Source organism: Chenopodium album, chromosome 1, assembly GCF_948465745.1.
Source record: "Chenopodium album chromosome 1, dcCheAlbu1.1, whole genome shotgun sequence".
Classification (NCBI taxonomy): Eukaryota; Viridiplantae; Streptophyta; class Magnoliopsida; order Caryophyllales; family Amaranthaceae; genus Chenopodium; species Chenopodium album.
The window spans coordinates 26,178,180-26,202,010 of NC_137834.1; the positions used below are offsets into that span (position 1 = coordinate 26,178,180).

The 23,831-nt window shown below is 31.9% G+C and overlaps 2 long non-coding RNA genes and 7 other non-coding genes across 10 annotated transcripts; 3 read left to right on the forward strand and 6 right to left on the reverse strand.

Annotated features, from left to right (window-relative positions):
• Positions 1-545: 545 nt before the first annotated feature.
• On the reverse strand, positions 546-740 carry LOC145565364 (U2 spliceosomal RNA). The gene has a single exon (XR_014095018.1). It is a non-coding gene; the product is annotated as a U2 spliceosomal RNA (small nuclear RNA).
• A 3,751-nt stretch (positions 741-4,491) lies between these two features.
• Positions 4,492-5,902, reverse strand: LOC145576586 (uncharacterized). Its single transcript, XR_014098491.1, has 3 exons — positions 5,838-5,902; positions 5,349-5,410; positions 4,492-4,896 (listed from the first exon to the last, which is right to left on the reverse strand). It is a non-coding gene; the product is annotated as an uncharacterized LOC145576586 (long non-coding RNA).
• LOC145564108 (U6 spliceosomal RNA) lies at positions 4,921-5,024 on the reverse strand. Its single transcript, XR_014094749.1, has one exon. It is a non-coding gene; the product is annotated as a U6 spliceosomal RNA (small nuclear RNA).
• A 79-nt stretch (positions 5,903-5,981) lies between the features above and the next one.
• LOC145565135 (U2 spliceosomal RNA) lies at positions 5,982-6,178 on the reverse strand. Its single transcript, XR_014094973.1, has one exon. It is a non-coding gene; the product is annotated as a U2 spliceosomal RNA (small nuclear RNA).
• A 3,915-nt stretch (positions 6,179-10,093) lies between these two features.
• On the forward strand, positions 10,094-10,209 carry LOC145566484 (U5 spliceosomal RNA). Its single transcript, XR_014095431.1, has one exon. It is a non-coding gene; the product is annotated as a U5 spliceosomal RNA (small nuclear RNA).
• Positions 10,210-16,387: 6,178 nt separating this feature from the next.
• LOC145576646 (uncharacterized) lies at positions 16,388-21,044 on the reverse strand. Of its 2 annotated transcripts, none has more exons than XR_014098527.1 (4): positions 20,931-21,044; positions 19,268-19,351; positions 17,983-18,045; positions 16,388-16,491 (listed from the first exon to the last, which is right to left on the reverse strand). It is a non-coding gene; the product is annotated as an uncharacterized LOC145576646 (long non-coding RNA). The 2 variants fall into 2 exon arrangements; XR_014098521.1 differs by having other exon boundaries at positions 19,268-19,399.
• Positions 19,523-19,638, forward strand: LOC145566147 (U5 spliceosomal RNA). Its single transcript, XR_014095369.1, has one exon. It is a non-coding gene; the product is annotated as a U5 spliceosomal RNA (small nuclear RNA).
• On the reverse strand, positions 20,956-21,058 carry LOC145566776 (U6 spliceosomal RNA). The gene has a single exon (XR_014095488.1). It is a non-coding gene; the product is annotated as a U6 spliceosomal RNA (small nuclear RNA).
• A 1,848-nt stretch (positions 21,059-22,906) lies between these two features.
• On the forward strand, positions 22,907-23,067 carry LOC145564194 (U1 spliceosomal RNA). Its single transcript, XR_014094767.1, has one exon. It is a non-coding gene; the product is annotated as a U1 spliceosomal RNA (small nuclear RNA).
• The last annotated feature ends 764 nt before the right edge of the window (positions 23,068-23,831 follow it).

Consider the following 23,831-nt stretch of genomic DNA (forward strand, 5'->3'; position numbering starts at 1 on the left):
CCACATTTATAACTATTTTTACAGTTGACTAATAAACATATACGGAGTAGCTTATAAGAACAAAATCAGAATTGAATTGCAACAGAGTTTCATGTCTCACTGGTTCATCACGACACTAAAGGCATATGGGACCTGATTTAAAACCACCAGTCCTGCAGTCCACAGTACTTGTCAAGAATTGCAACAGAGAGCTCTATGTCTAACAAGAATGAAAGTACAGGACAAGCTCATCTGTAAAGTGTAAACAGAAAAAACGAGGAACAAGAGACGATACAGAAGAACAAAAATAAACAAACAGATTATAGCAAAGGTAATGCATTTTTATTTTATTTTGCCAAAAAAAAAAAAAAAAATATCACTGATATGATGCTTCTCTACCTTATGATACACATTCTTCGCTCTTCATAAATCATCCAATACCATCCGTCCATCCCTAGAATTAGCATGTTTTATCAGCATTTTTGCAGGGCAATACTGATTTCCAATTTTCCGTGTATTATCGTACTTAAATTTAGGTAGCATAGCTAAGTCTTAAACTAGTGTTGGTGGGGTGCTCCAGGCCCGTGCAATAGTGCTATGCATGGGATGCTTGAAGATCCCAGAAGCAAGCTACTGTGGTGAATCTTCCCCCTTAAAAAATAAATTTAATATCGTTGTGAGCCATTGGCCCACATATCAGATATTAAACTGATAAGAACAGTTACTACACTTGATCTTAGCCAAAAGGCCGAGAAAGGTATGATTTGTTTAGCCTCAACTTCTGCCATTTATGTCCTAAGTTGTCATACCCTTGTTGTTTCTCAACGTGGTATAGCAACAGCAATCCTTTTTTTTTTTTTTTTTGTTTTTTTTAGGGGTTTATCATAGCAAAATTCAGAAAACCAATATCATTATTTTCATGTCTGAAACATTCTAGACTTCCATCTTAATGTGTTGAACACATGGAGAAATATTCATCAAACATAAATAGATAGTATTTAGGCGTAACAATGCGTACATTTAGACCTCCCCAGATTTTGTCTCAACAAGGCTAATCTATAACATGCGACCATACACAATAAAGCTACAACAATTTACCAAAACTAATTTAGGTGTCGAATGGATGACACTTGAAGACCCGAGTAGCAAGCTACTGACCTATTTGATAGAGTTTTGAGAAAGAGAATGTTGGAAAACTTAAATTATATTGATAAGTATATTTTTTTTTTTTTTGGACGGGAAGTAATAATATCATTAAATAATAGCCATACGGCATCTACAGTAATATTGATAAGTATATATATATATATATATATATATATATATATATATATATATATATATATATATATATATATATATATATATATATATATTGTATTATACGTCAAGAGGAAGCGTGTACATCATAATTTGTGATAGTGGGGGCCTGCGTTCGCGCGGCCCCTATCTAATTACCAATTAAATTATCAGAGTTACTATGTCAGTGATTTATGTAAAACGGAAAGATAACTAATAAATAAGCTTGCCATTTGCTGCGATACAAAAAAAGGAATTAATTGAAACAAAAGCAAATAGATGAAGCTGTTACAGTGAAGATGAAAGAGAAACTCTTAATTTGTTTTGATTATGATATAGCACTATTAAGGTATAATTTTCTCAATACAGAGCAGTCATGCTGTGCATTAGTAGGACAAGAGAGAGTAGTTAACTATCTTAGCATAAGTTAGTGAAAAAGCTCCGCTAACCTATAAGGCTATTAGTGTAACAACTTTTCTAAATGACAGTATGGGAGTCTCAGTCCGAAAAGAAAAAAAAAAAAAAATAATAAATCAGAATTCATCCAAGTAGATTGGAGAGGGAAACAAAAAGACAATATATCATATCACTAATATATAAATCCGATCACGCATTCAGGCGACGAGACAGCGACACTTGACATAATTAAATGATTTTTGGATAATTTTTTTAAGATAAAATTATTGTATAGAATTTTATTGTCGAAAGAATTCTAATATTTCATATATATACAAAATTAATCATAACTTTTAATAAATATATTTTATAACTCAATTCTATTTCCATCATCAAATTTGTTTTAAAAAGTTTTTTAAAATGAGACTGCTTTATCACGCGACACATGCTTTGTTAGTATTTTTCCGAATAAAATATTTTACTAAATATATATTTATCTAATAAACTTTATAATGTTCGCTTGCTTACTACTTGAATTTTTTTATTATAAAATGCATTACTAACTTTGTTTCTCATATTTAGATATAATTCGGACTATAAAAAAAAATATTTTATATCACAAAGTTTCATAATTTATATATATATATATATATATATTTCGGAAATTTATGTCTTCGGTCCAGTCCAAAATCCTATAAAACCGGTCTTGAATCGGATCGATTTTTTGACTAAAAATATACGTGAAACCTTAAATAGTGGTTAAGATTATCCATGATAAAATTAGAAAAAAAAAATGTTATGAGCTTTTTTGTACTAAACATACAAAAATAAGACTTTAAATTATAGCTTATCATTTAGTTTTTTCGAGTTTTCCATAAAATTATTAAAAAATTAGAATTATTTTATAAAAAATTCTTAAATCGGTCCAAAGCAATCTGGTCTGGTCACACCGTGTGGTTGGATGTAATATATATATTTTTTTAATTTATAGTGTATATAAATATCTATAAAGAATATTCCACTCTTACAAAAACCAACAATATCCTACGTCAAAATATCTTAAATCAAAAGGATATACACCTTTTACATAATATTGGCATAAACAACCCGGGCACCCGGCGCACAAAATTAGTTTCAATAGAATTAACGCCACAATATATATATATATATATATATATATATATATATATATATATATATATATATATATATGGGGAGTTTTTTCCCGAGTTTTTAAAGAGCCATATAGGATTTACTTTTCTTAACGCGCCACGTAGGATTATAAATTTTAATTGTAGCCAATAAAATAAGAGATTATTAATTTCTTTTAAAATTAAATAATTTAAATGTCATGTAAGCAAAATTGTCGAATGAGATTTTTATGTTTAAATTAATTAAATATAAAATATTATCTTTTGTTATTATGAATTTTATCTAAATATATAACAAATTTTAGCACATACATTAAAAATATATATTTTTAAAAATTCAGACAAACTGTACATCGCACAGGTTTCATCAAGTTCTATATAAATATAATGTTTGTTTAGATAATTTAAAATATCAATGGATTTTAGCATTTTTCTTCTTGTGGCATAACTTATATTTTAACTCTGTTTTTGTTTTTTTGTTTTTGTTTTTTTTTTTTTTTTTTTTTTTTTTTTTTTTTTTGCAACTTTGAAATATTTTATATCTCTCAATTAATATCCCAAAGTTGCAACTGAAAAAAATCGGAGGTAGTATATATATACTCCCTCCGTCCCATAATATAGTTCTTGTTTGTGTTTTTTCACGATATTTAAGAAATGGGAGGAGAAAGTAGATAAAGTACAATAATAAAAGTGAAAAGTTCAATCATAGACAAAAGTTAGAGAAATAAAGTATATAAAAGTACATGAAATGTGCAAAATTTAAAGATAAATTAGGAAGTAAAATGAATAAAGTTAAAAAAGTAAGGGATATAATGGTTTTTACATATTATCCAAAAACAGAAATGGGAACAACATTTTGGTTCTCCAAAATAGGAAAACGGGAACTATATATATATATATATATATATATATATATATATATATATATATATATATATATATATATATAACAACCGCTGATGCATCATTGCCTATGTGTCACTTTTTTATTTAGTTTTTTCCCTCCAAAATGCAAGGATGATGTCATAGTTTTTTCCTCTTTAAGCTACTCTATTTAACATTAACATAGCTTTGAATATATATTCCCTTCATTTCTCTATGCACGGAGTTTTAGGAGAAATTGGAGAAAATAAAATATATGGAGGTAATGGGGTAGGTGGAAGAATAATAAATTGTAAAAAACAAAAGTAATGGAGAGGATTGGAGGAGAGAGAATATGTGGTGGGTCCACTACGTTAGAGAAATTAGTTAAATATTGTAAAAGCTTTCCAAATAAGGAAATGGAGCAAAGTATTTAAAAACGGCCGAAAAAGGAAAGTTGAGCAAGTATTTAAAAACGGAGAGAGTATTTCATTTGAATTTTTAAATTTTGGGTTTTCTACACATATAAAGCTATTTAGTTATTTACGAGTTATTAACAGTATAATTTCATTGAAATTTCTTAATTAAATATGAAAATTATGCACTTTCGGGAATTGTATATTCATATTTAATTAGAAATTAGTTAGGAAAAATGAGAAATTTATTTTCTTTCAGTGCGTGTTAAAAATCTATAATTCAATTCTTATTTTAAAACCGTGCATCGTACAGGGTTAGTCTAGTTTAATATAAAAAAAAGGAACCATTTCTGAATTTGTTCGTTTCACCCTGTAATTGTTTCTTGTTAGTGCACAATAAACATATCAGTTTCAGATTACATTTTCAATGTGGGACACATAGTTTTACAAAAACCTCAATGGAAACTGCCTATTTCTAAATAATCCAAGCAGCATTTCAATTTTTTTTCTTGATTTGTCACTGGCTAGAAAAAAAGCAATTTTTGAGGTTGAATTACCACAATTACAAACATGAAAGCTAGGAGTTCTAATGTTTTTGCTTACAAATGTAGAGCCATGTAGACAAAATACCAAAAAATGATTGATTCAGAGGAAAAATTCAACTAGGAGATTCACATGTCAAGAATAAAGCATCACCTGTAATTCTAAACATCCTGCGATGAACGACTCACCATTATTTGTCCTTGTTTGAACTGTTTGAAGCAAATATGGATTGACTGAAACTTCAATATACCCTGCAATTGGTAAAAATCAAATTCAGAAATTTGGACCATTTCTCGATTTGTGCATGTCACCATTGCGCTGGGGCCATACTAATCTTCCCTGTATTGTTCCAATTTTATCACTCCGAAGAGACAATGCGTAAAAGATGCAAGAGCATTATAAATGTAGCTTTTATCTTATTTTCAGTCCAATGTGGGATGATGTACACTGCATTTTGCAACACGTAGAATCGAATCTCCAGAAATCTATTAAAATTTGTTACAGGTAAAACATCTCACAGTGCCAAAGCCAACCACAACTCATTTTTTATCAAATCTTCTAGGTCCACTATCAGCTGAGCAGCTTCTAAAAGGCGTTCCTTTTCCTAAACAAACCTTACTAAATACTTCACCAAGTCTCTTGTCTCTAAACCAATAAACTTTAACAAGGGAAGTTAAGCTAAAAGATTTTATTTTTCACCTACCGGCCTTAACATCTTCAGATTCTAGCACTTCAAGTATTGAATGATTTGCCAGCAAACTGAACCTGTTGTAGCAAAGACTAGCACATAATATCATGTCCAAGATAGAGCATAAGTAAAAAAAAAAAAATATATTGGAATGTCATCATATTAAACCAATCAATTTGAACAAAAAAAAGAGGAAAGAAAAAAGAGCATTTTCAATTTAAACACTAGTCATGTCTGGGTTTAGACTTCAAAGAGAGAAATGTGTAATCATATAAATCTCACTATCACCGTACAACTGCATTCATTAAGCTCAAAAATGCAAATGATAAAAACTCGCACCAAACCAAAAGTCTTCTATACTGCTATACAACTAGATCTTATGACATTGCACAAACCGCAGAGGCACAGAGAAAACAGCACAATTTGTAGGAGGGGACCAGAGTTCAAACAGACCCTTACCTAGTTGAATTATAATAATTAAATTCATCATGGCATCAAAATTACCAGATATGCAGGAAGGTTGCAGTTAACCATATGAAGTACAGTTCTATTAACAACCTCAGTAGTCAGTAGATGCCTGTAGAAGTGCAAATTTCATGTATCAGGGTCTTAGGTAGAAAACCAGAAAATTTATTAAACTAAGTGTTGGTGGGGTGCGCCAAGCCCGTGCAGTAGTGCAACACATGGGCGACGCTTGAATATCCCAGTAGCAAGCTACTGTGGTGGATCTTCCCCCTTCAAAATTAAATTTAATATCGTTGTGAGCCATTGGCCCACGTATCAGATATTAAACTGATAAGAACAGATACTACACTTGATCTTAGCCAAAAGGCCGAGAAAGGTATGATTTGTTCTGTATAATCTCCTGCCTTTTATTTCAGGGTCTTAGGTAGATACTACATCTATTTAGATCTGAAACATATCATACTTTGTTTTTGAACATGTCTAGAATTGTTTATTACACATAAACATCTAGGCCAGTAAGGGTGCATAAATTGGAACATCAAAGTTTGTAGTCTTTGCACTTGATTGTAATTTAGGCCATTTGGCGCTGTAAAAGAGCATGCAAATGTAAAATAATGAATCCCCTGAATCATTAAATTAACATCTTTAAACAATGCGTTTAATTTATTCAGGACCTCACATCTGGGACTAATCTCACACATTCGTAAGAAACGACAAGTTTATAAAATATGTAATGAACTAAACTTAGTTTTCTACACACACAAAGATATGCAAATAACAAATAGAATGGAGAAGGAAAGATTGGATTTTTTGATTGATAGCAAAACGATAACAAGGGCAACTTTAGGCTGCCAATCTCTAAGTGACTTTAGTTCACTAGTCTCTAAGGTTCTAACACCTATTTCCGCCTAACCTCCTCTCATTCTTTATATTTACAAGACTATCTCTATTTCCAAAGTTGATGCTCTGCCCTTGTCTTTTAGTGCTACCAAGTGGCTGCTCTGCTGTTGTGTGATTTGCTATTGTACTCCCTCTGTCCCATAATTACAGGCAAATATACTATTTGGGTGTCCCAAAATGTTCCTCCTATTACTAAAAATAACACCTAATCATTACTTATTTTTTAGCTTTTCCATACTAATTACACACATACCTAAAAAATCATTACTTACTTTTTCTCTTTTTCACACAAAATACACACTTACCTAAAAAATCATTACTTACTTTTTAACTTTTTCACACAATATTCTCTACTTTTTATTATTCCTATACAACATTTTTCACTTTTTATGTTTTTCATACAATATTCCTCTACTTTTTCCATCCTCTTTAAAAACTGTACTTTTTAGAGTTATTTGCCTGTAATTATGGGACAGAGGGAGTAGTAAATTGTGAGGTCAGCCGCTACTGCTTTTCTTACATTGTTCAACTCTTTTGTCTTTTTCTCCGTACATATGTGTACACAACCTGAGGAATGCCAGGGTGTATTACATTATCCCTGCCTTCAAGACTCACCTTGTCCTCAAGGTGGCAGAAGTCTGAGAAACCTGCTCATGATGGTCTCAACCTCCTCCCAAGTTGTCTCAAAGAGGTGTAGCCCTTCCCATTTGACCAACACTTTAGCTATCCTCTAAGTTCCAAGCTTCCTAAGCTAAACCTCACATTGTTGACCTCTTTTGGCTGCACTACCATCTCTAAGTCAGCAATAGTTTCATGGTAATGGTTAGGGAGGCTTGGTCTATTTCCCACAAGCCACAGCTTTGAAAAACGGGATGAATTTTACATGACCCTAGTACATCCAACTAGTAAGCAACTTGTCCAATGCCCGGATAATTGGAAATGATCCATAGTTTTTGGCTTCCAACTTCTCAAATGAGCGTTTGGCCTTGAGTGTTGCCTATAGGGCCTGGTCTCAAATACACTGCTTCTCTTACCTCAAACTTCTCTTCCCTTCACTTTCTATCAGCCTTCATTTTTTGTTAAGCTTTGAACAAATTCATCCGCAACTCCTATAAATTCCAGTCATTTTCTTATAACCACACATTTAAACTCCCCACTTTCACAATGTTTGGAGGATCCCTTCCATACACCACCTTGAAAAACGGTCAAAGCGTGAGGTGAAGTATTATACTTCCTCCGTTCTTTTGTACTTGACCCGCTTTGACTTTTACACTATTCACCACATCTCTTTTGACCGTCTTTTGTGAATGATAGTAAGAAAAAATATATTCATATGAGATCTTTCTGAATTCGTCTAAATAATATACACAACTTTTATAATTTTTACTTATGGAGAATTAAAGTTATCGATCGCTAAACTTTTACATTGGCAAGCGTAATAAAAGATACAGGTCTAGTGAAAAATAACAAAGGAAGTATGAAAAATTGGCCTCTAGCCAACCAATTAGCCCACATCTTCGGCTTTTCATTCGAGAAACACAATAAATATGCTTCCAAGGTGTTGTTTACGATATTCGTATTGGTTTGAGGATGATACGTGGTGCTTCTTTTAAAGTAATGAAGTGTGCATATTTTAATGTCCATGCCCTTTGACTTGGCCATGCCCTTAAGAAAGTCAAGAAAAATATCCTCCCAAACCGCTATAAGAACCGGTAAAGGTTGTAGCATTTTAACTGGGCTCAATTGTGAGTGTTTGTTTCGTTGACATACAATGCACTCTCAAACATAATTGCTCACATCCTTCTTTATACCTGGCCAATACCAGCCCTAGGTAAGTTTCCACATCCCCGGTGTGCGCCTTATTGGGATGTCATGACAAAAAGGGGGACGAAGGTTAAGGTTTTAGGTATGACCAACCGCCCTTTGTACACCATCAATCAACGTACATAGGAAAAGTTCTTAATAGGAAAAGTTCTTAAAAGATTTTCTATGAAAACATTACGTCCATTGAGCAGCCCAATGGTTGTAAGGTCACTTGATGTAGAGAAAGATCATATCCGACATCGGGAAAATGATGAAGAAATTCTTGGTCCTGAAGTGTCATACCTAAGTGCAATCAGAGCACTAATGTACCTAGCAAGTCATACCAGGGTTTTAAAATGCGGCCGCATCATTACGTATCGGTCGTTTTGTATAGTCAAGGGAATTATCAAGGGTTTAAAGGCTATAATTGGGGCTGAATAAAGCTTTTTCTATTGCATAACCAAATTCAAGTTTTTGGAAGAAAATTGCAAATGCAAGCTGATGCTGCATTTTCTCTAATTGCGTGAATGTTAATATTTATGCGAGTTAGGTGTAACTGTTTCTCTTTTTTAGTTTCATATAGTTAATCCCATATTATTTATGTAGAGTAATTACTAGGCTGGGTAAGATTATACACTTGCAAATAGTAAATGCTCCAAAAAACTTTTCCATTATTTTATGCATATGCAATGTTAAATTACTTCTATTAGTATATAATATGTGCTCTATGATTTTTTTTTAATTATATTTAATATTCCTAATTATTTGTAGATGTTTTTGCAATATTAAACCGTTGAATAATTGCATAGATGTTTCATGAGGAAAAGTTCTAAATAAGTGAAAAAGTTGTGCAGGAAAAACGAAAAGTTTAAACACAACTTAATATACACATTCTATTAATATATCAAACTATTTTCTCTAAAAACCCTATGTCGTGGAGAGTTTAAACACAACCCAATATAAACATCAAGAAAGGACAAGCCACTCTCTGCGCGCATTAAGCGCGTTCGCTACCCTAGCAACATAAGGGGACAAAAGCCCAGGCCACAAACCTTCTTGAATTGAAAAAACTAACAAAGCAAGACACTCCCACGAGGATAAATAACAAAAGAACCCTTTGCAGTTGACCGAAAACCGACGAACTTGTCGGCGTGACCAGGCTGAAAATTAGAGGAGGTGGAAGATTGACTTGGCTCATACTAAGGCTGAAAATTATGGTGGCCGTAAAATTGTTGATTTGTTAACAAATTGCCACTTCAATCACATACTTCCTCCGTTATTCCGTTAATGGTTAATTGCAACAAAGGGGGATTATTTGTGAGATATAAAATATTCCTTTGTTGCAATTAACTATTAACGGAGGAAGTATTTTGTTTATCAAGTTGATAATCTCCAGGAGCCTCATACTAAGGCTATGAAGCCTTAAAATGTATTGAAAACTTGAAAATGTGACACAGCTTGTATACTTGTGGAGTTGTGGTTAGTATGGCTTAAAACTATGATTGTATAGTGGAAAGCAAAATAATCCCACATCATTTAAGCAAAGTAAGACTTCTTATAAATGTTTCACTCTTATGTAGTAAACTCCACGCAGCCATGCAATGAGCACAAGCGAACTATTCTTTCACCTTTTACTAAAGAATACCGTGTGCTCGTTGCATTCAATGGCATACGTTTATTTTTGGAGGGAGTTCCACAAAAGGAGCTTCCAACATGGTAACGCCATGTGTCATCCTTACTTATGATTTGGTGCCACATGTTGTTACTTTGAAAAACTCTTCATCGGCGTGAATTTAATTCTCCAACATAATGTTTGATTTACTTGAAAACTCTTCATAGGTATACCTTCATATTTAAAATTTGACATATCTTATAGATGTATATATTATAAGATATATTGATTATTACACAGTCACTTATTAATATTGTTCAATAATAACCCCTTTTAATTAGTTTTGATGAAACTTATGATAAATGAGGTGTCGGGGCATCACCCGAGTCAATAACTAGTTGCAAGATTATTAACTGAGTAGGTTTTTTTTTTTTTTTTTTTTTTTTGGAATGAAGCAAAAAATATTAATTTTATTTATTTTTCACAAATACGCCTTAAATGGGTAAGGAGCCTAGGAACCATTATAATCTATTCTGCATTATTCCAATCAGAAGCACCCCAAAATCTTTTCTCTTTTCTTTTACAGCATCAACGTTTACTTCAAGGTAGAGAGAGCTAGCAAGGCCAGTGTTTTAGATTGAGTGCGGGTTTTTTATCTCATTGACTCCCAATGTATCTGAATTCCATGTCTCAAGGGCAACCCTATCTCTTTGTAGAAAATAAGCAGTCTCCTCTAAATGTACCAGTCCCGTCATTACCATGTTAGATTTCGGGAAAACTCCTCAATCTGGAGTGTGTACCATTGATCCAATATATAGAGTTTACAATACTAGGCCTAATTACATTAGGAATCCTAGATACGATAAACATACAAGATATACATTTAATATATCCTAATCTGCGACAAATATTATCCTAAATATAATATCTATCAATTAGCTAGTGACACCCTTGCCTCAAACTGTCATACACCCTTGCCTCAAATTGGCATCCTTACAGACCTTAAAACCCAGTATGAAGTCCTCTTACCAAATATGAAAGAGAGAATACCATCATAACATGAGCTTTAGGTTTAATTTAGAAAGGCAACAAATATGGAGTACCAAAAATCACATACTTCAGGATACACATAATTGATTAATGCACGGATGATCAATAGTTACTGTGTTATTGACTATATGCCACATAAGTAAAATAACGCATGAATGGATGAAGCTACTGCGTACACTCCAAACTTAACTAAATTGGCCTTAGTAGCAAACAACCCCTTACACCATATACATGATCATATAACTGATCGACCTCTAGAGCACTTTTATTCCACAACAAGGATTGCTTAAGTGCCTTGCTGTGAAATGCATCTCTACTTGGTAGGCACAGTAAGTGTATATCATATCTGTTTATTCTGTAACAAAACCTGCCACAACCAAGGCCGTCTTAAATATTTTCGAGCCCTGTTCTAATCTTATAAATAAGACCCTTATAAAAAAAATACAATTATAATAATGAAAAAATAAACTCAATTTTTTTTTTTCAGATTTTTATTTTTTAATTACTCTGTAAGGAACATATTAATCTGGCTATCCAATCATTCAATTACAAATTGTTGAAAATGAAAACATTTTACAGTTGTGCTTGAGAATTAAGATAAGAAAAATAATTATAAAAAAATAAAAAAAAAATAACATTTAACTTAACTTTTAAAAAAACTAAAATCAACTATTAAAACTCTAAAATTCTATAAAAATGAAAAATCAGAACAAAAAAATATAATTACATATAGAATTACTGGATTTATCATACCTCATAAGAAATCCACAAGCAATGCCAGAGGTCTGAAACTTTAACCTTTCTAGATCAGATTGTTGACCGATGTTATTGGTTTTGCAGAAATATAGTGATTTGATGGGAAAATGTTAGGTAGGTGCTAGTAATTTTACCGGTGATTAATTTAGGGAGAAAATTAATTATTAAAAATTTCTCAAATCGTTTGATACACTGATTAAATGGCAGAGAAGGGTAAGAGTCTTAAGAGGTTTTATCGAGTTTGTGGGTATAAGATGATAATCAACGGAAAATTAGCAATAAATGAAATTTTGAAGTTTTGACAAGTTTATGGGAATTGCAATGCATTGATGAGGGTAATTAAGTTCTAGAAATCTGGTATAGTTGTGTTTTATTTAGCTATGATGCGTGTAAATACAAGAAGTCGGAGGAAATGGTTTTTTTTTTTTAACAATTAGGCTCCGAAAATGTTAGGCTCTCAGTATTACGGGCCCTGTGGTAAAGGTCTGTTTGCACAGGCCCTTAGCCGACCTTGACCATCACTGTCAAGTTACCATCTAGTCGATAAGCATACAACTTGTCATAATAACTTAGAAGAGCTGGACTATAGTAGGTACATTTCCCTTTCACCAAAAGAAGAATTCATGCACTATTAGAGCATCTCCAATGGTTTATTTAAGGGACTTGCTTGCAAATTTGAAAAGTATCACAGCAGTAGCTTGACCGTTGGAATTACATTGGCAGACTTGCTTGATTGAGTAACACTGCTCAACTGAGTAACACTACTTGAAAATTTGAAGATTAAATTTTAATTTTTTTTTTTAAAAAAAAAAAAGATATTGCATATTAATTTTTACCAAATGGAATACTACTGCGTAAGCTAAATACTAGTAGTTTGGCATGCAAATTGCTAGATAAATGTACTTCGTATATGTTTCGGTTTTATTGGATCCATCTCCTTCACACTCTTTTTTAATATTTTAAGTTTTCTTAATCATATATATTTTTTTGTAGTTTTTTTTTTTTTTTGGTAGTATTTTTTTTTTTTTTTTTTTTTTTGTAGTAGTTTTTTTTTTTTTTTTGTAGTATTTTTTTTTTTTTGTAGTATTTTTTTTTTTTTTTGGTAGTATTATTTCTAGACTATCCACAATTATTAATAAATATTCACAATTCATCAACTATACAAGTAGTAAAAAAATCATTATACTATAAAAATAAAAACAATAAAAAAAAAAAAAAAAAGAAAGAAAAAGGACCAAGCTACAAGGTATTGTAGCCAATCAATGTGGAACTTTGTAGCTTGAAACTCTTGTAGTTTCAAAATCTAATGTAGCAAGACAAGCTATACTATGTTGTAGTTTGCCTTTGGAGATGCTCTTAGCTAGTATAGCTAAAACACCATGCAGGCATGCAAAGGTATGCTGTAGACAAGGCCGGCTTAAGGCCCAGGGTTCCGTAATATTGAGAGCCTAACATTTTCGGAGACCAATTTTTTTTTAAAAAAAAATCCATTTCCTCTAACTTCTTGTATTTACACGCATCATAGCTAAATAAGCACAATTATACCATATTCCTAGAACTTAATTACCCTCACAATGCATTGTAATTCCCATAAAGTTGTCAAAACTTCAAAATTTCATTTATTGCTAATTTTCATTTGATTATCATATTTTACCCAGAAACTCCATAAAACCTTTGAAGACTCTAACCCTTCTTTGCCATTTAATCAGTCTATCAAACGATTTGAGAAATGTTTAATAATTAATTTTCTCCCTAAATTAATGACCGGTAAAATTATTAGCACCTAACATTTTCCCATCAAATCACTATATTTCTGCAAAACCAATAATATCACTCAACAATTTGATCTAGAAAGGTAAAAGATTAAAATTAATTAACCTCTTGCATTGCTTGTGGATTGCTCATGAGGTATGCTAAATCCATTAATTCTATGTGTAATTATATTTTTTTTGTTCTGATTTTTCATTTTTATAGAATTTTAGACTTTTAGTAGTTGATTTTAGTTTTTTTTTTTTTTAAGTTAAGGGCTCGTTTGACATTATTTTGGTTTTAGTGTTTTGAGTTTTAAAAAACAAAAACTAGTTTTTGTTTTGATTTTAAAAAATTTCAAAACTCAATGAAAACAAACAGATTTACTCAATATGTAAAAAAAAAAAAAAAAAAAAAAAAAAAAAAAACAAATTTACTTAAAATAAAAAATTTTTAAAAAAAGTGGGATATTTGCTTAACCTCTGCTAACATCACTGTTTTCTTATTACATCCACAGTACAATCATCATCGATCAACATTTGCTACTTCTAGCCCTATTTATCCCTTCCTTTTGGGCTTAATTGACATATAAAAACTCAAATTAATATAAACAATCAACGGAAAAGGGGATGACTGTGAAAATACAAAGAAACAAGAAAGGGTAGATTATCGGCAAAATCCAATAACAATGGAAAGCTAACAAAAAAAAATCAGCAATTTTATGGTACGGTGGAAAAATTAGAATGTAAAACATGCCGCAGAAGTAATTGTAGAGATTCGCTTGCCGTCACCTTCACTGCTCCGACGAGGCGACGAGAATAATATATATTTTCAATCATAACCTCATCAGCCCCACTGTGGTCGATAGTACGTCCTCTAGAGTGATAATGAGATGAGAATAATAGATATGTCGCTTGCTCGTACTCCATATCAAATAAAGAAGATTACACTAGGAAGTAGATGTGGGGAATGAAATACAACTTTTGGTGGTTTTCTCTATTCCGTTGCAGTTTTGTAAAAAGTATTCAGATTTTGTTTTTTAAACAATGTAGCCAAACGCCGTTTTGTTTAATTTTTGTTTAAATAAATAGAAAAACAGAAAACCACAATAGTCCTAAACACACCCTAAGTTAAATATTTAATTGTTATGAAGATTTGTGGATTTTTTTTTTTTTTAATCTTAATTCTCAAACACAAAATGTAAAATGTTTTCATTTTCAACAATTTGTAATTGAATGTTGGATTGCCAAATTAATATATTCCTTGATAGAGTAATTAAAAAATAAAATTGGGAAAAAAATTGAGTTTATTTTTTCATTATTATAATTGTATTTTTTTTATAAGGGTCTTATTTTTAAGATTAAAACATGGGGCCGAAAATGTTTAAAACGGCCCTGGGTGTAGAGATCATATACTTTTATATACCTAGTAGGTATAATAAGAGCATAAGTCTTTTGGTTTTAAATATCTAGTAATTGGTCTAAATGTCTTAATGTCAAATCTATACTTACTATATACTAAAATAATCACCGAAGGGACACTTGGCATGATTTTATGAAAAAAATTTCCCTCCAAAAATGCTCTTTTTTAAAAAAAAAAAAAAAAAATTAAAAAAATTTAAATATAATGAAGAAAAAAAGTTTTACATAAGTCATTTAATTTCAATTAACTCTATTTCAATTGATTATTATTATATCATACTTTATAAATCCGTGCATTGCAAGGGGACAAAACTAGTGTAGTATTAGTTTAGATCCCGTGCCATGCACGATGACCTATAGCTATATATATTTATAGATTATTGATTGAAAACTATTATAATCATAAATTAGTTGAGGAATAATAAATTATTGCTTTGGTATTTGCAATTTTTAATTGTAGCTTCTAATAAACAATAAATACAAAAGTAGACAAACAATATGAACTATATTCTTTCTTATTGTAAAACAGGTCACAAATTATTTTAAAATCAAAATATTGATTTTAGGTTTATACCAAATTTATTTAGAAAGATTTGTGTAATATTTTTTTATTTGAAACATAATTATTATTACATGTTAATATGGAATATAAGAAAAAAAATATTATTATTTTTGTAAATGATTTGTTTCCTTCATTAAAAGATTTTTTTTTTTTTTTTAAAAAAAAAAAAAAAAAAATGACATGTGTCATTATTGGTGTGTCTTTTAGTATATATATTATTATTGATGATTATTGATTGATGATTATTGATTATTGATTAATTATTGATTGATGATTGATTATTGATGATCATTGATTAAACATTCCCCGCCTACTAAAATTTGAAATACCCATCATCAAGACAGAGATACAAACTACAAAGGAACCATCTGTCGGCAATTTACACTAAAGAGATTAATAGAGGCAAACAAGAGTGGCAACTGTTTTTTATAAAAGTTGATGCACTTCAATCATCTAAATCGTCCATAGTTTATGTTTTAGATACATCTACTGTACATAGATTTATCACATATGATGTATTGCTTGTTAAATTATTCCATCTTCAGTCCTAGATTTGGAGAGTTGACACATACAAAAACAAAACACATGAATGAATCACTTATATGCTGTATTGTGTAAATTCATGAAAGTCAGCTTTGGAAGGTTGGATTTTGTCCCACATCACTTTAACTAACAAGGGGTGTATAAAAGAGATGACTATAAAATGAAGATGTGTATGGACAAGAAAATTACTTGCCTGGAGGGGGTCAATGGGCGATCAAGAAGGCTCATGGCTTAGGTTGGTGGCCTCCGTTGCACTTTAGGAGGGGTTCTTGTCTAACATCTTCCCAAGAGTCTCGCCTAATTTAAATGAACATAAACATGAACAAGGTAATAAAGCTGCTAAAAGCCTAAAATAGATTAAGCTGTTACAGTGAAAATGAAAGAGAAACTCTTAATTTGTTTTGATATTGATATAGCACTATTAAGGTACAATTTTCTCAATACAGAGCAGTCATGTTATGCATTAGTAGGACAAGTTTCAGAAAGTAGTTAACTATCTTAGCATCAGTTAGTGAGTTACTAGATTAAAAAGCTCAGCTCACCTATAGGCTATAAGTCTATAACAACTTTTAAATGAGAGTATGGGAGTCTCAGTCCAAAAAAAAAAAAAAAAAAAAAAAAAAAAAAATCATCCAAGTAGATTGGAGAGGGAAACAAAAAGACATTATATTTCAATATAATTAACGCCACAATCTATATCTATACTTAGTATTTAAAAACACAAACCATCATCCCCATCATGCCACATGTAATTAAAATTTATTTTTCACCAATGCCACATGTCACCTCCCTTCATTAATTAATCCCCTTTCTTATTATTTTAAAAAAGAACTAGCTTTAATTCAATACATGTATGAATGTTCCCTTCAAAAAAAAAAAAAAAAAAAAAAACATATATGAATGTTATTTGATTCATTTACCCCCAACTTAATATCTCTACAATTACATTCAATTATCACCCCTTCTTCTCCTTTATAAACTATTCATTTTCCAATTAAAACATATTATAAAACAAAAGTTACTATTGTACCCCTTATAAACATCCTGTGCATTGCACGGGTCAGAAGGCTAGTTCTATTTAAATACTACCTCCGTTAAAAGTTATTTGCAACATTTACTAAAAAAGGGTGCTACATATTATTTGCAACAAATTTATTTCTTTCCTAATGTAGTAACTTTTTTCTAATAAAATGACCAAAATACCCTCATTTTAAAATTATTAACCCCTAATACTACACATAATTACAAATTATTACAACTCTAATCTAATGTAATAATCTAAATGTGGATTTTGGTGTTTGTGGGTTTAATTGGGTTTGGGTTTTTTTTTTTTAATTTAATTAGTTTACATATATATATTGAAAATATAAAAGAGACCATTTCTCAATTTGTTCGTTTTATCCTTTAATTGCTTCTAGTTAGTGCATAATAAACATATCAGTTTCGTATCAATTTTTCGATGTGGGACAAATAGTTTTACAAAAACCTCAATGGAAAACTGCCTATTTTTTAATAATCCATGCAGCATTTCAATTTTTTTCATGATTTGTCACTGGCTAGAAAAAAAAAAAAAAAAAAAAAAAAAAAGCAATTTTGGAGGCTGTATAATTCCTAGAATTATAGACATGAAAGCCAGGAGTTTCTAATATTTTTTGCTTACAAATGTAGAGCCATGAAAACAAAATACAAAAAATTGATTGATTCAGAGGAAAAATTCAACAAGGAAATTCACATATCAGGAATAAAGCATCACCTGTAATTCTAAACAGCTTGCAATGAAAGACTCACCATTATTTGTCCTTGTTTGAACTGTTTGAAGCAAATATGGATTGACTGAAACTTCAATATACCCTGCCATTGGTAAAAATCAAATTCAGAACAACATGAACCACAGTTACAGACTGGTAGCTTGAAATCCTTTGTAAGTTTGTAACGCATTACTAATCTCAACAAATAATGCATCATAGTTTAATTGGTGAATGGAAGCAAGGATTGATTGACTTCTTTAGCCAGGCAGGAAAAAAATTAAAAATTAAAAATTATCAGAAATAAGTTCTATTTATGCAATCCTGAGTCAAGAAATGCAACTTCAAATTGCAACATTTAAAAAGTTAAGTTCATCGTATTGGATTGCGTCATTTTAGAGATCTTCGGTGGTATAATCCGGTGGTATAATCATGAGGGGGAGTAGTTGCGCACATCACTCTTTTTCTCCTATACATGGTTTTTTTCCCTGGTTTTTAATGAGGCAGCATATATGTGCTATAAATCTATTTTATATAATGAACATCAAGGGGGAGTGTTGCAAAATATAATTATTATAGATGTCAATATGACTTGTAACTCCCTCTATTCTATTAATCTCTTTATATTCTCCTTGTTACTCCCCATATGCCTTTACTTCACTTTGTAACCCCCAAATTATAGACTCCTCATTATCCTTGTAGGTTACATTATTCTCATGTATATATATGGCATGATCTAATGAAATATTGGTACAAGTAACAGCACGTCACCATGTATATCTTTCTCCAATATTTTCAGTTATTCCTTAATTATTTTATAACATTTTCTTAATTATATTAAAGTCTACATTAAATCAAATAAGTTTGTTTTAATTTTCATTACGTAATGGTCAAACAACGTTCTATTTCACGACAAAAATAATTATCTAAAGTTCCTAGAATAGGTAATTAAAACAAGAACCATCATAAAAGGAAGAAACGTTTGGGAGGTCTTAGCTATAGGGGTCGGCAAATTGAAAAGCCATTTGCACACCAGCCATGGCGGCCAATATGTGCTTCTGGTGATGGTTGTTTGACAATTTACAAAAACACTCAAATTTACTACCAAGAAGTTCAAACAATTGTTCAAAAAAAAAAAAGTTCAAACAATTGTTTTTCCAAATTGGTTTTCACACTTAACTAACTATAGAGACCTAGTTGCCTAGTATTGTAAGTGGGGCTTGTGTACAAAGGTTTGCTAATGTAGGATAAAGTAAAAAGTATACTCAACAGTCAACACACAAAAAAAGAAGGTGTAACCAACAAAAATGAACAGATGTAATACATACCTTCTTTCAAGAAAAAAAAAAAAGGTCTATATTTGTAGGAGGCAACATCCATCAAATGACAGACACTGTGTAGAGTCATCTCCCCTTAAAACAGCAAACAAAGACGTGTGAGAATATTACGCTTTTCATACTCTGCAGCCAAAATTTCACATAAAATATTAAGGTAAGACACAAAAGTCCCACATCAGTCAAGAAAGAATATAAAGGAAAGACTTAATACATAATTAACAAAGCCTGCAATTAAAATCATCACGCAGCCATGCAGTGAGCACAGTGCGAACTATTCTTTCGCCTTTTACTAAAGAATACCGTGTGCTCGCTGCATTTAGTGGCATACGTTTATTTTTGGAGGGAGTTCCTTATAGGAGCTTCCCGCAGGACAAGTTCAAGTTTGTTTTAAACAACTTTTAACTCGTGGTAATCAAAGATCATCTTTACAGATTGTTACTCGATAAATGCTTGTTAAAAACAACTCTTAACTCGTGGTAATTTAAGATGTTACTTGACTTATGTTGACCCTTAACCTAACATTTTCTTTCCTTTTAGCAAAGAACAGAGCAAATGTTATTCTTTTCATTTGACCTTCAATGCAATTACCTACTTAACTACAGAAAATAAGAGAGAGAAGCTTTACATATAAACATGCAATAAGCGATAATTTGAACAGCACACGATGCATCATGTATTGAGTATAAATCATGGTGGAAACTGGAAACCATGTAAAGTATGTAATTGTTAGTGGACCAACTCAACCAAAAGCTTAAGTGCGAATTAATTCCACTTTAAAGGAGGGGCGGATGAGATTTGAACCCGTGACCTTTGTGTCACGCTGGCTCCGATACCATGTTAGAGGACCAACTCAACCAAAAGCTTAAGCTGATGGTTGAGGCCCAGAAATATGTTTTATACTCTATCACTCCCCCGCACATGAAAGACCCTTTGGGCTTGAAATGTGGATGCAACACAGACCCTCTCATACCCGGCGCAAATTAATTCCACTTCGAAAGAGGGGCGGATGAGATTCGAACCTGTGACCTTTGTGTCACACTGGCTCCGATACCATGTTAGTGGACCAACTCAACCAAAAGCTTAAGCTGATGGTTGAGGCCCAGGAATATGTTTTATACTCTATCTGTGATAGAGAATATCCATAGAATATTCTCATCCTAGGTTTAGGATATATTTTGTATAAGATTATCTTTGATATCTGTACATATCTTATAGTTACCTAATATGATTAGGTTTCTCATTGTAACCCTATAAATATTGATCAATGGAAATCACTCTATGAAGGAGTTTATACAAAATATATCCTAAACCTAGGATGAGAATATTCTATGGATATTCTCTATCAGTAATATATGTCCTAAACAGAGACTATTTAAGCAGTTCATGCCTGAGTTGCAAACAGATAATGGAACAGTTACTTGAGTTGTAGTTAATCTCTATACAAGATCCATGCTACTCTTTTATGTCCCTATGAATCCTACCCTGACTCTTATATTAATCACAGTCTAAAACAGTACTCACCAGACAATAGAGCTCTCAGCAAGTCAGCAGTAAATGCACATGCAAAAATTTCATACAGAAAATAGTCATCTGTTACATCACATCTTATGAAAGTAGACAAACAAAGAACAAGAATCAATAAAGTGGTCCTTACCTGGAAACAAATTTCATAATCTCAAAAAAATTTGGACCATTTCTCGATTTGTGCGTGTCATCCTTGCGCAGGGGCCATGCTAATCTTCTCTGTATCGTTCCAATTTTATCAGATGTCTCCAAAGAGACAATGTTAAGAAGGTGCATAAACATTAAAAACAAAGAGGTATACATACATGCTTTCAGTGTGGGACATACTGCTCAAAAATCTAATTCTCCAGTATACCTGGTATGGGGCATATGCCAATATTAGATAAACATCCTTTCATCTTGAGTAAGAAACTAAGAACAACGTCAGATGAAAGATGCAGGGATAAAATTGTAAAGTTATTATGCCACAAGGCACTGGCCTTAACTATAAATCAGCTGACAATATGTCATGCACTTTAAACATTAATCACTACTAATATAAGTGCACACCCTAAAATGTCTTGCAAAGATTTCAACAAGAAAAAAATTGTAAGAAAGCCTGTCCAGCATACAAAAATGATATTTAGGGTAGTAACAGATGACAAAGAACAGTGAGAAATGATTTCCTAAAGAGTACAAACAAGCAAGAACTCTACCAGCACACTTTGTTATATTACATCAATATATATTTACTCATGATACAGTAATTCAGTCCGGATGACCGCAAGTAGACCTCTGAATTACAAGGAATTATTCAACTACACAGCATATGGCCATCACCCCAATAGCAATAGAACAAACACAACTTAGGTTATAGTAACCCCACCTTACCATTCATGCCATCCCCGCTTTGACCTCAATAAAGAGGAAGAGAGTAATGCAAATTACAGAAGCTAGAGTAGGCATCAACAGTGTTTTCTGAAGAAAAAAAAAATGAATCATCACCAAAGCAATACCATTGGTCAGCTATTGAAATGAATCATCGAAACAGCTACAAATTTTTGGCTTCTCATCCAAGTTAGAGTTAAAACATTGATTTATAGTCGGTAGCATTGCAAGAACGAAATTAACTTACATTCTATGAAATAAAAAAATTAAGAACAGTCCAACATTACAGAGAACATCATACTGTAAATCAACTCTAACTTAAAGAAACATCATTCAGCATATGCAACACTTTTCAAACACCATGTGCTACACTAACAATTAAAAGCAAAAATGTAAAACACATGTAAAGTGAGAAGGAACATGGACTTCATTTTAAGTTAAACTCAACCGGCCAAGATAGTGAAGAGTTATCCCCAACATCATGGAACTAAGATTTAAATGTTTGAATAGTTGTGTCCAACAAACTACGATATCATATGCCGCTAGTTATTGGTGCCAATTAGTGGCCATTTCCTAAAGGGTAGAGAACAATTGTTTTCTATACTCAACACCTTCAGGACAATTAGTAAAACTAGTACTCCATAGATACCAAGAAGACCATGCAAGGGTTGGCATGCAAACGTATGGTGCAGATATCATATACAATTATATACCTGGTAGCCTGGTAGGTATAATAACAGTATAAGTCTTTCGGTTTTAATATCTAGTAATTGCTCTAACTGTCTAAGGTCAAATGTAGTATTAAACATTCCCCGCCTACTAAATTAGAAATACCCATCAGCAAGACAGAGTCACAGAGATGCAAAGGATCCACCTGTCTGCAGTTTACACAAAAGAGAAGTAGACTAGAGTGGCAGCTGTTTTTGAGAAAAGTTGATGCACTCAGTTATCTAAATCTATGAACTTGTATATAATCTACAGTTTCTATTTTTGATACAGCTACTGTTTATAGATTGATCAAATATAATGTGTTTCTTGTTCAATAATTCCATCTTCGGTACTAGATTTGAAGAGTTGACACTTACAAAAACACAAACATGAATGAATCACTTATTAGCTATATAGTGCAAATTAATGAAAATCAGCTTAACAAGGTTGGATGTTGTCCCACATCACTTAATTGAAAATGGGTGTATAAAAGAGATGACTATAAATTAAAATGGAGTATGAACAAACAAATCACTTACCTGGACGGGGTCAATGGGCGATCAAGAAGGCTCATGGCCTAGGTTGGTGGCCTCCATTGCACTTTAGGAGGGGTGCCTGTCTAACATCTTCCCAAGAGGAAGAGTGTACGTCATAATTTGTGATAGTGGGGGCCTGCGTTCGCGCGGCCCTTATCCAATTACCAGTTAAATCATCAGAGGTATATATGTCAGTGATTAGCATAAAATGGTAGTAAAACCAAAGGAAATAATTAATAATAATAATAATAATAAATAAATAAAATCTCCTCTATATCATTCTAATTTTATCAGACGTCTCCGAAGAGACTACTAATTAAGATGCAAAAGCATTATAATAGAGCCTTTATCTCATCTTTTTCAAATGTAGGACGATACACTGCATTTTGCCACACACAAAATCAAATCTCCAAAAACCTACTAGTATTAGAATTTGTTACAGCCAAAATATGTCACAGTGCAAAGCCAACCACAACTCATTTTCTATCCAATATTCTAGGTCCACTATCAGCTGAGCAACTTCCCAAAGCTGTGACTTTTCCTAAACAATTCTCAGTAAATATCACCAAGTCTCTAAACCAATAAACGATAGCAAGGGAAGTTGAGCTAAAAGATTTAATTTTTCTCCTACCTTCCTTAACATCTTCAGATACTAGCACTTCTAAGCACTTAATTATTTGCCCCACATGTTGTAGCAAAGCTGATCACACATTTTCAGTCCAAGATGAAGCATAAGTAAAAGACAAAGGATTTTACTGGAACTTTGTTTTGCAAACTCAAATGTAAAACCACGCAATACAGACATAATAAGAAATAAAGATATACGGACATAATGTGGAAGCAACAGCCAGTAAATGGCATAGTCTCAGTAGAATCATTCCCCCATAAGACAGAGAAAAGAGATATTTCTATATTTCTCT